Raw genomic sequence first — 15,557 nt, 5'->3', positions numbered from 1 at the left:
TCTACATGGTTTCCTAGCTTTCTTTTCCACAAACCATATCCAATTGTGTTTCCTTTCTGCTTCCTGGGGAAAGTGATTCTCCGCTTTCTGGATGGTTCAATCCCTTAAAGATCTGACCTTAGCCAGTCTTTCCAGCCTCACCTTCTAACCCATCTGTGTGTACCTGCTCATGGCAGATGACCATTTAACGTCTGCTCATTGTGAATCAGTGATGAAGACCATCTGAACAATACCCTCTAAAGGAATCTTTCCCAAGTACATTATCTTTCCTTCAGAAGCAAGTGTGTTACTGAAACAAACTGGGAAGGGGAGACAGGAAAGCAGAATCCAGTGACTTACCAAAGAAATTTCCTCTATGTTCTAGCAATCTATGCTAAATCTGAAATTCAGTTTCACCCTGCTCTGCCCTTCACAAACTATTCCATCTAAGCAGGGTGATTAGGCTGACCACAGATTTCATGAACACCAACGAATGAGAGTTTATAAATACTGCATACATTTTCATTTCAGAATCCTGGGCCTTCACTACTGATAGAATCCAAACAGGATCAAACCTTTAGAAAAAGAAGTATGGGCCAGGCTCAGTGGCTCATGCCTGTAATCCCAGCACTTTGGGAGGCCAAGGCGGGCAGATCACCTGAGGTCAGGAGTTCAAGACCAGCTTGGCCAACATGGTGAAACCCCATCTCTACAAAAATACAAAAATTAGCTAAGCATGGTGGCGCATGCCTGTAATCCCAGCTATGTGGGAGGCTGAGGCAGGAGAATCGCTTTAACCAGGGAGGCGGCAATTGTAGTGAGCCAAGACCATGCCACTGCACTCCAGCTTGGGTGACAGAGTGAGAATCCATCTCGAAAAAGAAAAAGAAGTAACAACCCATAGAAACTAGTCAATGTTCAATTTCCAAGAAGTGAAAGTTGTGGCCTGATACATTTCTTTTCTCAAACATTTCCAACAAACTTGAAGACGCTAGAAGATATCTGTACACTAGGAAATCAGGGTTTATATACAAACACTAGTTTACTGACAAATTACTTATTTTTTCCAAAGGTAAATTCCATCTTCTTATACAATAGGGGGAACTGCAATCTAAGACATCTAACTACTTACGGAGCATTAAGGAGAAAGGCCATTTTCTTCCTGCCCAGATGAAGAGATGTAATTCAGGTTAACTGCTTCCAAGTCTTGCCACAGCCCCACCCTCCCCAGTTATTTATATGGACTCACATTCTCAGTATTTAACCAGGTACCCCTTTCAGAGAAAGCTTTAAAAAACCTCATTCAATTCTGCAAACATTCACAATGTGACCATAAATAACACATAATGATTCAAAGGAAAAAACTCATTAGATGTTCTAGATAACCACGGAAGAGCTGCATTTGATATACTAACCAGAGTGGAGGTGTGGCAAGAACACATGCTTGGAATCAACAGCCTTAGATTTATATCTTAAGCAAGTTAGCTACTCCACGTCCCTGTAGATGTTACAACATCAACAAATTAACTCACAGGTCATCCTAAGGATTTACTAAAACAATGAAATAAAAACACCTAGTATAACACAATGCTTAGAACAGAGTAAGCATTACACTAAAGTCTTACCATAAACCTAAAATCTGCAGATAATTTAAAAACACATAGTGCTTGATCCCAAGAAGTATGCAGACTATATTAATTCGACTTCCTTAGCTAAGCAGGTACTGCCTATGCCCACTCCAGATCCCTTTTGTTTCCTCATATTCTTATCCCCTTACCCCTTACCCCTTCTTCCCCTTTCTTCCCCCTTCTTCCCCTTCTTCCTCGTTCTTCCCCTTTCTTCCCCCTTCTTTCTTCCCCCTTCTTTCCCACACTTCCCCCTTTCCCCTTCCCCCCTTCCCTCTTCTCTTCTCTTCTTTGAGACAGAGTATTGCTCTGTCTCTTCTCTTCTATTCTTTTATTTGAGACAGAGTCTTGCTCTGTTGCCCAGGCTGGAGTGGCATGATCATAGCTCACTGAAGCTTCAAACTCCTGGGTTCCAGCAATCCTCCCGCCTCAGCCTCCCAAAGCGTGGGGGTTACAGGCATGAGCCACCATACCTAGCACCATACTCCTTTTACTGATTCTTCTCAATCAGATTCAATGTTCCTCTCTCTCCCTCTGAAATTTCCATACCTTATCCCAAGTTGTGCCACATCTTCCACTCCGACACCCCCTTGCTCTGTATATTCTAACAATGATGACCTCCTAGGTGTCCTTTCTGCATGTCAAGCTCTTTCCTACCTCAGGAGCTTTGACTGCTGTTCCCTTTTCCAGAAAGGAACTTTCCCCAAATCTGCACAGTCACAGCTTCTTCTCATCCTTGAGTTCACAGTTCAAATGTCATTCTCAGAGTCCTTCTCTAACTTCTCAGGTCCCTGTTACTCTGTTACATTACCATTATTTCCTTCCTAGCTCACAGCACTATCTTGATCTCATCTATTGATTTGTTTCCTTGTTTACTGAAATGCTTCCCCACTCACTATGCGTTAAGCTCCATGACAACAAGGACTTCAATGTCTTAGTTATCCCTACCTCCTCACATACAGAACAAAACCTAGAACAGAAGGAATACTCAATAAATATTTATTGAATGAATAAATACATTCAGCTTCTGAAGCAAGAGAGGCAGAGTTAGATACTCCTTCTCTTTCTCTAACTGGTGACAGTAGAAGATGGAAGCCCAGGGAAAGACTGTAAATTAAAAAGAGAACAGATTGAGGATTGACTTTTGGGGAACACCAAAAACTAAAAGCCATCCCAACCCCCCAACTGACAAAACATTAAGGGGTATCAGGGACCCAGGAGGATGGCACAGGTGTTGCAGTCTCCACTGCCTTCTTTTTTTGTTTCTACAGCTTTCCAGAAGAAGCTCAGCTTCTTCCTGCAAGGCCATGTAGACATCTGGCCTTCGGTGTTTTTCAGATGAAAAGAAGTCTGGATATCACTGCTTTCAAAACCCTTCTGGGCACAGAAGCAGAATAGGCACCTACATCTAAATGGAGGGAAAAAAACAGTTGTGGGTCCTGCAACTGGAGCGGGTGGGAAAGAAACTAAAAAGGCTTTTCTATTTCCATTTAACGAGATTTAAATAAAACAACAATTTCCGGTTGCTTTTTTTTTAAGACGGAGTTTCGCTCTTGTTGCCCAGGCTGGAGTGCACGATCTCGGCTCACTGCACACATTGCAACCTCCGCCTCCCAGGTTCAAGTAATTCTCCTGTCTCAGCCTCCCAAGCAGCTGGGATTACAGGCAACCTGCCACCACACCCTGCTAATTTCGTACTTAGAGACAAAGTTTCACCATGTTGGCTAGGCTGGTCTTGAACTCCTGACCTCAAGTAATCCACCCACTTCAGCCTCCCAAAGTGCTGGGATTACAGGCCTGAGCCATTGCACCCTGCCCTGGTTGCTTTCTTTTTAACCTGGATCCCTGCCACTTCCCCCTGGGCACTTATTAGAATTGAGTTGACAAAACCAATAGCTCTTCTTTCCTCCAGTATCTTCACAACTGGCTCTCCCAGCACAGCTAACCCAAGAGTAAACCCTGAGCATCAGTGATGACTCCAACGCAGAGAGGCAGGGACTCAGAAAGGACAGTGCTACGTGTTCCATTTATGTTTCACCCCAAAGGGGTGAGTCAATCAGGAGGTTGGAGAGAGGCAGAGAAAATAAGAAACCTCAGTATTGTCTTTCCTTTCTAGATTCAAAAGCCTCAATTCCCCGAACATAGCAGCCAGAGTCAAAGCCACAGATGGCAAACCAAGGTCACTGCCATTGCCAACCTTGTCTCAGATGTCCTAGCTATTTTCTTTTTCTTCTCACACTCATGTACCATCCTCCTTTTTCTCTTTTCCTTTTTTTTTTTTTTTTTTTTAAGAGACAGTGTCTTGCTATGTTGCTCAGGCTGGAGTGCAGTGTGTATTCACAGGTGTGATTATTGCACAGGACAGCCTCAAACTCATGGGCTCAAGCAGTCTCCTGCCTCAGCTTCCTGAGCAGCTGGGACTACAGAAGCACAAACCCAGAGAATACTCCTTTATAGTTGCTGGGGTCATTCAAGTTCTTTAATTTCCTTTCCCTACTGGCATTCCTTTCTGCCAAGTGACAAAGTATATACACACAAGTCAGACCTTTTTGTCCTAAGGTCTTTGCAAATAAGTACAAAGTTCCATGTGTAGTGTCTACAGTCCTCAGTCTTCACCATTTTTTATTATTATTATTATTATTATTTTAGAGACAGGATCTTGCTCTGTCACCCAGGCTAGAGTGTAGTGGCACAATCATAGCTCACTATAACCTTGAACTCCAGGGCTCAAGCAATCCTCCTACCTCAGCCTCCCAAGTAGCTGGGACTACAGGCATGTGCCACCATGCTTGGCTAATTTCATTCATTTTGCAGAGATGGGGTCTCATTATGTTGCCCAGGCTGGTTTCAAACTCCTGGCCTCAAGCAATCCTCCTGCCCCGGCCTCCCAAAGTGTTAGGATTACAAGTGTGAGCTACTGTGTTCGGCCTTTACCATCTTTTAATTACTCTATCAGAACACATATTAGGTCACAAATTGCTAATAAACTAAATGGGAGGGAGATTCCAGCATAACTCTGCCAAGGAAACTTATCTCCACTAAGGAGTATGGGGCACTGTTTTGGGAGCTCTATGCACCACTGAGGCTGCGCTTCTCCTGGTTCTACAGGGAGCTACTGTCGAATCTCAGCCCCTGCCTGTGGGAGCCTGCAGAAGTAAAAAAGCTGAAGAACAGGATGTTTGACCATCATCTACAGAGTTTGGTCTTCTAAAGCAAAAATAACCTTACATTGTAAACAGCCTCACTCAAAGAGTAAATTTGTGAAGCCTCTACTCTTAGGAACTCCCCATTCTGCCCTAGGCCTGTCTGGGCTCAGCAAGCCCATAAATTGGCACTGTTGATATGACCTTTCCAGGATGCATTTCAACAAGAGATAACAACAAAGCTCAGGGCTTTGGTAGCACTCAAAGAAGATTTGAGGGACTTAAAACACATTGCTAAATTTGGCAGCAAAAGTTCCTGTTCCCTGAAGTTGCAAAAGAAAATCTCTTTATAATTACACTTGCAGATAAGGAGCTACTCATTCTCTTTAGAAACAGATTAGAACCTCCTCATCCCAATCCACCACTCCTCTGAAAGAGGAGTGAGACTGCTGGGGCAAGTCTCACCTGGGGCTGGGATCAGGCTATTTCTTGGGAAGATGAAGTACCAGGAACTTACCTTGATGCCAAAGGTATCAATGCCATAAATGCCCAGAGACATTCGCCACTCTTCACTATCTAGAGCCGTCTGTCTCCCTCACCCTCCCGTCAGCCTTCCCACTTCCCATCCTGCTCTTTGACACTGGGTCTGCCATGTCCCTATCCCTGTTGTTCATACAACACATATTACTCCTCAGAGAGGGCCCGCTCAGCCTAGAGGCTCTTTTGATTCAGCCAGATTCCTCCTCTGGTTTATAATTTCTTTACAAAAGCAAGGTACAGGAGCTCCGATCTATATGCTGATTGGGGGATGCTTACCACTGCTCTGCTGATACCGTCTGCCCAAGACACAGAGGAATGGGATATCGCCTCGCATTTCTCAGCAGAACAAACCCAACAGACAAGCCACAAAGAAAGAAACTCGGCTGCCTGGCACAGTGACTCACACCTGTAATCCTAGCACTTTGGGAGGCCGAGGCAGATGGAATGCCTGAGCTCAGGAGTTCAAGACAAGCCTGAGCAACATGGTGAAACCCCGTCTCTACTAAAATACAAAAAATTAGCCAGGCATGGCAGCATGCACCTGTAATCGTGGCTACTTGGGAGGCTGAAACCAGAGAATCACTTGAACCTGGGAGGTGGAGGTTGCAGTGAGCCGAGATCATGCCATTGCACTCTAGCCTGGGTGACAGGGCAAGACTTTGAAAAAAAAAAGAGAAGAAAAAAAAGAAGAGAAAAGACAGACAGGCAGACTGCAACACTGCTGAGGCTGGGTGCAGCAGCTCATGCCTGTAATCCCAACACTTTGGAAAGCCGAGGTAGGCAGATCACTTGAGCTCAGTTCGAGACCAGCCTGGGCAACATGAAGAAACCCCATCTCTCTAAAAAATAAAATTATACAAATCAGCCAGGTGTGGTACACACTTGTTACTTCAGAGGCTGAGGTAGGAGGATCGCCTGAGCCAGGGAGGCAGAAGTTGCAGTGAGCTAATATCACACCACTGCACTCTAGCCTGTGTGACAGAGTAAGACCCTCTCTCGGCGGGGGGCGGGGGCGCGGGCACGGTGGCTCACACCTGTAATCCCAGCACTTTGGGAGGCCTACGCACACGGATCATCTGAGGTCAGGAGTTCAAGATCAGCTTGCCTAACATGGCGAAACCCCATCTATGCTAAAAATACAAAAATTAGCCAGGTGTGATGGTACACACCTGTAGTCCCAGCTACTCGGAAGGCTGAGGCAGGAGAATCACTTGAACCCAGGAGGTGGAAATTGCAGTGAGCCGAGATCGTGCCACTGCATTCCAGCCTGGGCGACAGCGAGACTGTCTCAAGAAAAAAAAAAAAAAAAAAAAAAAGGAGGCCGGGCGCGGTGGCTCAAGCCTGTAATCCCAGCACTTTGGGAGGCCGAGACGGGTGGATCACGAGGTCAGGAGATCGAGACCATCCTGGCTAACACGGTGAAACCCCGTCTCTACTAAAAAATACAAAAAACTAGCCGGGCGAGGTGGCGGGCGCCTGTAGTCCCAGCTACTTGGGAGGCTGAGGCAGGAGAATGGCGTGAACCCGGGAGGTGGAGCTTGCAGTGAGCTGAGATCCGGCCACTGCACTCCAGCCTGGGCGGCAGAGCGAGACCCGTCTCAAAAAAAAAAAAAAAAAAAAAAAAAAGGAATAAACACTACTTGGTTTACAAGAGAATAATAAACATAACAATAACTGCAAACATTTTATTCAGCAAGGAGGCAGGAAGCACTATTTTAGGCACTTTACATTTAGCACTTAGGTTTTGTTAAAACCCTATGAGATAATGCTACCACTGCCTCACTTTTACAGAAGAGGAACTGTGGCAGGGACAAGTAACTTGTCTAAAGTTACAGAGCTATCAGATGGCAGAGGTAGAATTTGAACCCAATCTGACCCCAGAGCCCAGGCTCTAAATATTACTTTCCTATTGGATGGCTCTTCCCCTAAGACACAGATTTGTCTCTGGGCATCAACTGGCTCACCCTAAACTCTAAAGGAGAGGGGATTGCTCAGAAAACACTGGCACTTTTCCCCACTGAGAAAAGGAAACAGTGATGGCAATATTTATTCAAAGAGCTGGTCTAAGGCTACAGAGCAGAACAAATAAGTTCCCCAAATATCTGTTGACCAAAATTTTCCCAGAGCACCAAGAGAAACCTACCTTCTTACTTTCTAAAGGCTGAGGCCTCCTTGTACTGCTCTATACATCTGAAAACAAGATTCCAGCCTCTGAGTGGTGACAACCAAGTCAAAATGCTCCCTAGAATCTGGTTGATGGGGTTAAAGAAAAGTTACCCAAATATTTTTTAAGCACCAACTATATATGTTGGCCATTTGGGGAAATAAAAAGTACAAAATATTATACTTGATTTCATACAACTTCAAGGAATCTAGTTGAAAACACAAGATATACACATTTGAAAAGTCAAGTCAGGGCCAGGCACGGTGGCTTACATCTGTACTCCCAGCATTTTAGGAGGCCGAGGCGGGCAGACCACTTGAGGTCAGGAGTTGGCCACTAGCCTGGCCAACATGGTGAAACCCCATCTCTACTAAAAATACAAAAATTAGCCGGGCGTGGTGGCATGTGCCTGTAGTCCCAGCTACTCAGGAGGCTGAGGCAGGAGAATTGCTTGAACCCGGGAGGCGGAGGCTGCAGTGGGCCAAGATCGTGCCACTGCACTCCAGCCTGGGCAACTGAGCAAGACTTTGTCTTAAAAAAAAAAAGTGTCAAGTCAGGATGTCAATGAGAACACTGAATCCATGCCTTCTACTTTCTGGAAGAGGAGACTGAACCCTAGAGACATCAAGTTACTTCCCAAGATCGTCCCAGCAAGTTAGAGACAGAGCTGGAACCAAAATTCAGACCTGCTGACTCCCTGGCTGGGGCTTTCTACTGCTATACGTAGGCAAAGAAATTCACAGGAAGGATGGATTACTAACAACAGCAGAAGCTAACATTTATAGAGAGCATATCTGTGTCTAGAACTAAGTCGAGTGCCTTATGTAAATTAACTCATTGAAACCTTACAGTAACCCTTTGAGGTGGGTAATATTATCACTCCCAATTTACAGATGAAAACACTGAGGCTTACAGAGATGAACTCACCAGAAGTCCACAGATAGAGGAAAAAAACAGACTATGAACCCTCAGAGCTGGCTGCAAAGCCTATTCTATGCTCTAAGCTGCGTCTGGAAGAGTACAAGGGCAGTACTTGTGGAAGCAGGGGTAAGGAGGGCCGGAGCAGAGGCCAGGGTCTGGAGCACAGAGAGCAGCTTGTGAAGGGCCTCCAACGCCACAATGAGAAAGACCTTGGGCCCCACCTAGGCTGACCAGCAGGAAAGGGGCAGGCAAGAAGCAGTTCCGGATGGACTGGTCTCCCCTGCCTGTGAGGGGTGAGCATCCCACAGCAGGAGGAAAGAGTTGAACCTCTGAAGCTGGGTTGACAAAGACTACCTCAGACTCAGGATTTCTGGCTTCTCCAGTGTGAGCGGCTGCCGTGTCCTCAAAATATCATTGGCCCCTACTCCTTCCTCTTAAAGGACACTCTCAAGTACCTTCCTAACATGTAGGGTCAGGTCTGAAAGGGCAGTCCTCCTCGGCTGCTGGTGACTTTCCAAAGCAACTGTCTCTCTCTCCTTACCTTGCCCATGGCCCCCTGTGCCCTTTCTTTGATTCTTCTGCCTGATGCAGCAGCCGTAAGACATGGGGAGCTGTCTGTCAAGTGGCAGGAACTGAACACAAGCAGCTTTGTGCAGTGGGGAGGAAATCTTGTGTTATTAGGAAATCTCATATTATTACACACCCAGGACTGCACAGACCCCAGACCAGACTACCTGGGGTCTTGACAGAAAGATGAACCAGATCCAAAATAGCAGCTACTTCTTTTTTTTTTTTTTTTTTTTTTTTTTGAGACGAAGTCTTGCTCTGTCGCCCAAGCTGGAGTGCAGTGGTGTGATCTCAGCTCACTCCAACCTCCGCCTCCCAGGTTCAAGCTGTTCTCCTACCTCAGCCTACTCAGTAGCTGGGATTACTGATACACACCACTATTTCTAGCTAGTTTTTGTATTTTCAGTAGAGACAGCTTTTTACCATATTGGCCAGGCTGGTCTCGAACACTGACCTCAAGTGATCCACCCACCCCGGCCTACCAAAGTGTCGGAATTACAGATGTCAGCCACTGTGCCCAACCAGCAGCTACGTCTAAAAGAAGAATCTGGTTTGTTCCCAGCATAGTAACATCAACCTGATTGAGAGACACCAGCCCACTCTCTTCAAAATGCTGCTCTAAGTTGATAATAATATACTGGAAAGCACTGAACATTTACTATGCACCAGGCACTGGCCTATTTACATGCATCATTTCATTTAATCCTTACCACAACTCTATCAAGTACTATTACATCCATTCTACAGATGCCTCAAAGAAGGCTGATGCACGCAGAGATTAAATAACCTACCCAAGGTTACACAGCAAGGTCAGGTTCTAAAGTTAGGCCTCTAAGACCCCTGAGCTATAGCTTTTAATCACTGCACTGCACTGCACTGCATGTCAGATACTCACATTAAATGCAAATGATTCCATCAGAATTGCTCTAAGGCAGCACCATGCACTCACTCAGTACCTAAGAGTCACTGAGAGTTGAACAAACATACCACAGGCTAGTTCATTTGAAAACAATCTATAAAACTCAGTTGTCAGAACTCCATAAGGTAGCCTGTGTTCCAAGTCACAAGCACACCAAAAATCAGTTCCTCAAACAAAACTAGAGTTTTAAAAATAGCTGACTTGATCGTTTCTTTCCAACTTTCCCATTTCCCCTTTCCTATGACTCCCTCCCACATACCCCATCCTTTGACACTGTCAGAGAAGCTTCAACGCAGGCCTAGAACCCTCACCCTCCTATTTCCAGTCTTTCAGTTGGCTCTCTTCCTTCATTCAAATTGTGCTTGAAATCAGTCTCTTGGATCCTGCTCCTTTTTCCCAGCCTAAGAGCATGAGATGGTCATTAACCCGACCATCAAAACTCAGAACTGCAGCAGGTCTGTGTTGCTTCTCTCTTAATCACACTGAGAGTTCGGGAGAGAGGGGAAGAAATAACTACAACACAACATCTATTATAATATGACATAGATAGGAGTAAGGTCCATACTTGATACTCCTGTGTTCCTTCCCAGATCTTGGCCCAGACACTCCGTATTCACTGACTAAATGGGTGAACAGACCAACACTGCATAGACGGGCGCCAGAGATGCCTCTGAGCCAAAAGCAAAACACAGAGGTGTTAACCCCAATGCCAGCCACCCCTACCCCCTCCAGTGCTTCTGAGGGCCTGCACAACACTGTACCCCTGAGTGCCCTGAGGGCAGTCTGGCCTTCTGCTAAATTGTGTAGGCCTCCAAGGTCAGCCCTTCCCTCAATCACCATCTGCTGCTCCTGAGAACTGCTTCCGGCCAGGGCCCCTTGCCCAGCGCCTCACTCCTGCTTCCTTCCGGTAGCCTTCCTCCTGCCTCAGATCTTGTCTCCTGTAACCCTCAGTTTATCTCATTTTTTCCCAGTTCCAAATAATCCTCCATCCACTATGTGATTTCCTACAGTCCATCTCCAGCTCACACACAACCCCTTTGGTGATGACAGGTCACACAGAGGAAGAGTCTGGAGCTCTGAGAAACTGTGGTGGTTTCGCGACAAGCCTGTAGGAATAGGTTCTGCTTTGGTTAAAAAGGCTTCATACGCTAACAGCAAATAATTCACTCTTTTATAAGGACAGTGAAATGTAACATTCAGGCAGTTTTAGATGAGAAGAGTATACTGATAGTTTCAACAGCCTCCCCAACAACAGTATATTCATTACATCAGAGCCAAAAAAATAACAGAAGTGGTCTTTACAGAAATTCTTCAATAAGGTAGTCTAGACTCATTTAACACCCTCCTCTCCCTTCAGAAGACATACACACACACACACACACACACACACACACACACACACACGAACTTTCTGGGGCCTATGGTTAGAAATAGAGACCTCAGGTTTTTTCTATCAGCACAATATTATGTGGCATGTTCCCCTAAGACAGATGCACCCAGTAGTTCCCCCGACCCACCTACTGAGACAGACACACACAGCACCTCCCCTCCAGGATGAAACGAATGCCCAGCCTCCCCAGCCCCCGCCTGCCAGGAGAAGGCTCACACTAATGCAAGTTTTCCCACAGGCTTTAAAGACAAATCTCTGCAGACTACGCCAGATGGTCTTTTTTTTTTGTTTTTTTTTTTTTTGTTTTTTTTTTTTGTTTCATGCCCTCCTGGCCCCTTCTCCACTTTCCACGGTCCCTCCAACTCAAAGAACTCAATTATCTGCCTGCAGATTTTCCCTTCCCCTCCTCACAGCCTGCCCTAAACACACCCGCCTCCCAAGCCCAAGCAGAGGCACAGAAGGAAGGCCAAGCCAGAGCTTGGAAGGGCTGCTGCCAGGCTTCCCCCAGCCTCAACTATGTGTTCCCTGGGCTTGGCTGCTTCAGACCACTCTCTTAGGCCCAACAGTGGAAATGGGGACACTTCCAGGGCAATGATAGTTAACAGCTAAGAGGAGTGACAGGAAGGAAGACATATTCTTCAATCCTTTAGTCCCACTTGCCCCACAGGAAGGTGCTTCAGAAGGTCCAGGCCTCAGACCCTCCCATCTCCCTGAGGTGCTAGGTGGACCTCCTGTAAAGCAGTTCTTAGAATCAGATGCGGCAGGGAGTGGGGTACAGCCTCTCTTGGGTCTAGGCTACCAGTGGGGCCATGATACTTGGATTGCCCTCCTGAATCTGTACCCCCGCCCTTCATTCCAGGGAAAGAGGCTGAACCAGCAGAACCAAGGGTGCCCTTGGCCTGTTCTCCAGTGTATTTCAAAGTTTCATCTTCCCTGGGTGACTGATATCTAATTTTAGAGAGAGGAAGCCCAAGGGGAGAAGGTACAGGAAGGGGAGTAGAAGAAGGAGGAAAGAGGGAGTGAGAACAGGAATGTTACTTTTTAATCCTTAAGGAACACAGACAGATCCAATTTGTGACTCAGCTCGGGAAGCCGGACTGCTGGGAGTGGGGAACAGCTGCAGCCCCAATCTAAGCTGTGGGCAGCTTCTCCTTCGGGCCTTAGAGGCTGTTGTGACATGACTCACCTAGAAGGGGAGCTGCTTGCTTTGTTTCATTTTTGTTGTTTTTTTTTTTTAATCTGCCTACTATGGGTCTGCTCAAGGGCTTCTTCCCAGACACCACTCCAGGACATGGCTGGCAGGTTTTCCCCACCTCACAGTAAAGCTGGGGCTGTGGGTGAGGCACTCTAGTATGCCATACGCCCTATCGACTCACTGAGGACAGACCTGGGACTCTCCTTGCCTGGAGTCTCCCTTCCCCTGCTCTTCCATTCCTTGGCACAGTCCCACGGCATATCAAGAATCTCTGCCCTTGGAATTCCCACTTCCTTGTTTCCTTTCTTTCCCCAAAAGCTGTAGCCTTACGAGTTCCTGAAAGACCTGCCCAGCTCCCAAGAAGTCTTTCAGAGCAATAACACTTTCTCCCAGTTAGAACCCTGCCTTCTAAACCCAGAATGGAGGAGAAAGACCTCTTTGCCCACTGCTGAGTCTCCCCAGCAGGACCCAGCTGTACGAGGGAAACAGGCCTGGCACTCATAGCCTCTCTTCCAGCTGCTAAAGTGTATGGTGCCAAAAATACAGGCAGCTATGGGACACAGGAAAAGCGACGGGTCTTTTGGAATACCTCTCCTCTGTACTATATATAAACACATGAGTCAGGTGACCAAGGAAAGCGTCCTCTCTGCAGGATCGTCTATGAGGCTCCAGGTCTACAGTGAACGTCACTCTTACGAAATGACCCAACCCAAGGAAAGCAACATTTGTTTCCTTAAACATCCTGAAGAAGTCTTTTCAGATTTTTCTCATGTTTACTTATAAATGCAGAAAGGAAGACGGCACTTTATAAAATGAGAGAACCAGAACCGAGAGGCAAAGTGACTTTCCAGGGAGGGCTGGGTCATTCCTCAAGCTTCAATTCACAACATGTTACATTAGATAGGATGTGACTTGTTTCTAACTATTTTCACGGAAGTTAACCCACTGGCTCCTTCCAACAGTCCTGTGAAGTTGTTCTTATCATTACCTCCATCTCACAGGTAAGAATCTGAAGCTCCTATTAGTTAAGATACTTGCCTGTGGCCACCCTATGGGAACAGAATCTAGCCATCGACTCAAGTCTAGCAACCCAAATCCATTCATCTTTCTGCTATACCAAAAGAAAGAGCACCAACTCCTGAAACTGGGTCTCTGCTAGCCCTCTTCACACATGTGGGGATGGTAAAATTGAAGAGCTCCAACTACACACACAAGTAGAAAAGAAGGCTGAGGTTCTGGATTTACACTGCCAACTGAAGGGCCCACTGGCTCAGTATTATGCCACATCCCTCCAGCAAAATGTAGGTTTCAACTAAGCAGAGGATCCCTGGAGTGTAGCAAAAGGAGGAATAACTTCAGAAGTGGCCCATCTGAGGTCCAGGGCCATGGAGTTCACCCTTGGGGACCCTCAGGCCACAACCATGATGCATACGTGTACACATTTAGGGAGCCAGAACTGGGGACATGGCCAGTGCTTGCATTGGCAAGCTGACCCGAAGTTAATCAGAATGCCCCCTCATTGTTTGCCAGAATACAAAAGACATTCTGTTCAGAAAGTTCAAGAAGAAAAACCGAAGAGCCAGGACAGCAGCTGTTCCCTCATCCCACAGAGAAACCAAAGGCATTTGCAAAGTTCCCTGAGGCCAAGAAGTGAATTTAAGACATAACATGGCTCAAGTGGAAGCACATTCCCTGATGGGTCTCCCTTGCAGGGAGTGTTTGCTGCATTCATCCTCCTAACAATATTACTGACAACCCCACTACCCTACCACCTAGGAAACTGCCTTTCTGGGAAGGTCTCCTTTCCTAGGCCACACTGAGCTCACCACGTACCACTCCTCCAGGTCAGAATAAGTTTTACCAAAACTTCGGACAATCAGTGTAGGAGTGCACAGCGTGGACACTGCGTGCCCTGAGATTTGGTCAAAATGTAACCAAAGGAATCCACCCGGCACAACTACAGTGCCTCATGTCCCCCAGCTCTTAGCAGCTGCCGCTGACAGCTCACTCTGGGACATCTGTATGAGAAACCTGTTTGCAGGCCCCCCAACCCCAAGCCAACCCCCTCCCCCACCTCCTAGGAAAGTCTGTGGTCGACCTTTTAATGTGGGAGGACAGCTTGATTCTTACCAAGCTGCCTGGAAGAGAGTGTGCAAAACCCCAGCTCAGGCATCCCTCTGTCCTAATAAATGCTCTAGAGGAACTTGGAACTCACCACAGGCTCCTCGCTGAGCTTAATTAGCTTTTTTTTTTTCCATTACAGGTCAGACATAGCAGCACCAAGAGACAAAACAGACAGTGTTCACTAGGGCGAACAAGTGGCTCAAAAGGCACTGGAGTTTCCCTGTAAGAACTACAAACACCACGGGAGTGATGTTAACTCAGTTTCTTCCACATAAAAGATGCTTCCTGTAAAAATATCCTGTCCCTTTGTGCTAAATAAAAGTAAAATGATGCTTTTTAGAGTGAAGTCTAAACACCTCAGATTCAGCAAGAGTGAGATCAGCTAGATTTGCAAAGTCAAGAAAATTCGCTGTTTCCCTCCTCCTTAAGCTAATAGAATCCAACTGTTGGAGCATGACATCATTCCTGAGCCCCAAACCCCGAGCAGGGACTACAGACACTCGCCTGCCTCCCAGAAAACAGCCGGAGAGAAGGGCCAGGAAAGAAGGCCAAACGATCCCAGCCCGGAGCTGCCCTTACCTGAAAGTCTCGCTGCTTTCCTGCCCACTCCATTCTCACACCACAGCCGGCTAGGGAGCCCACGGCCCCCAAATCCACTGGCTTAAGCTCCGATACCTGCTGCGAGCTTCCCACAGCTCCTTCCTCTGACCTTTCGCGGCGCTGCTCGCAGCCAAGTGAGCAGAGCACTGCTAGCCGGCCAGGCCAGTTGTCATGGAGACCCTGTCCTCGCTAGGCGGGTGCGCGCACACCAGCGCGCTCTTGGCCTAGCGCGTGCACAAGGGCGCTCTCTTTTTCTTTCTTTCTCACTGTCTCTCTCTCTCTCTCTCTCTCTCTCAGTTCTGGGAGGCTTCCATGAAACAGCACTGTCTTTTGATCAGCTCAGTTTTTGCACGCATTCCACTCCTCCTACCTCCCTTCCAGTCCAACAGA

At 46.8% G+C, this 15,557-nt stretch overlaps 1 protein-coding gene across 8 annotated transcripts in view; it reads right to left on the bottom strand.

Moving 5' to 3' along the window:
- The window catches only part of DENND2B (DENN domain containing 2B), a 117,992-nt gene extending 102,687 nt beyond the window's left edge, over positions 1 to 15,305 (bottom strand). For all 8 annotated transcript variants that reach the window (XR_012423410.1, XR_012423411.1, XM_065528591.1 and 5 more), the window contains exon 1: positions 15,147 to 15,305. The gene's annotated coding sequence lies outside the window, so the exon portion shown is untranslated. The remainder of the gene's footprint in view (positions 1 to 15,146) is intronic.
- Between the last annotated feature and the right edge of the window lie 252 nt (positions 15,306 to 15,557).

Source organism: Macaca fascicularis, chromosome 14 (genome assembly GCF_037993035.2).
Source record: "Macaca fascicularis isolate 582-1 chromosome 14, T2T-MFA8v1.1".
Lineage (NCBI taxonomy): Eukaryota > Metazoa > Chordata > Mammalia > Primates > Cercopithecidae > Macaca > Macaca fascicularis.
This window is presented reverse-complemented; position numbering and strand designations above follow the sequence as displayed.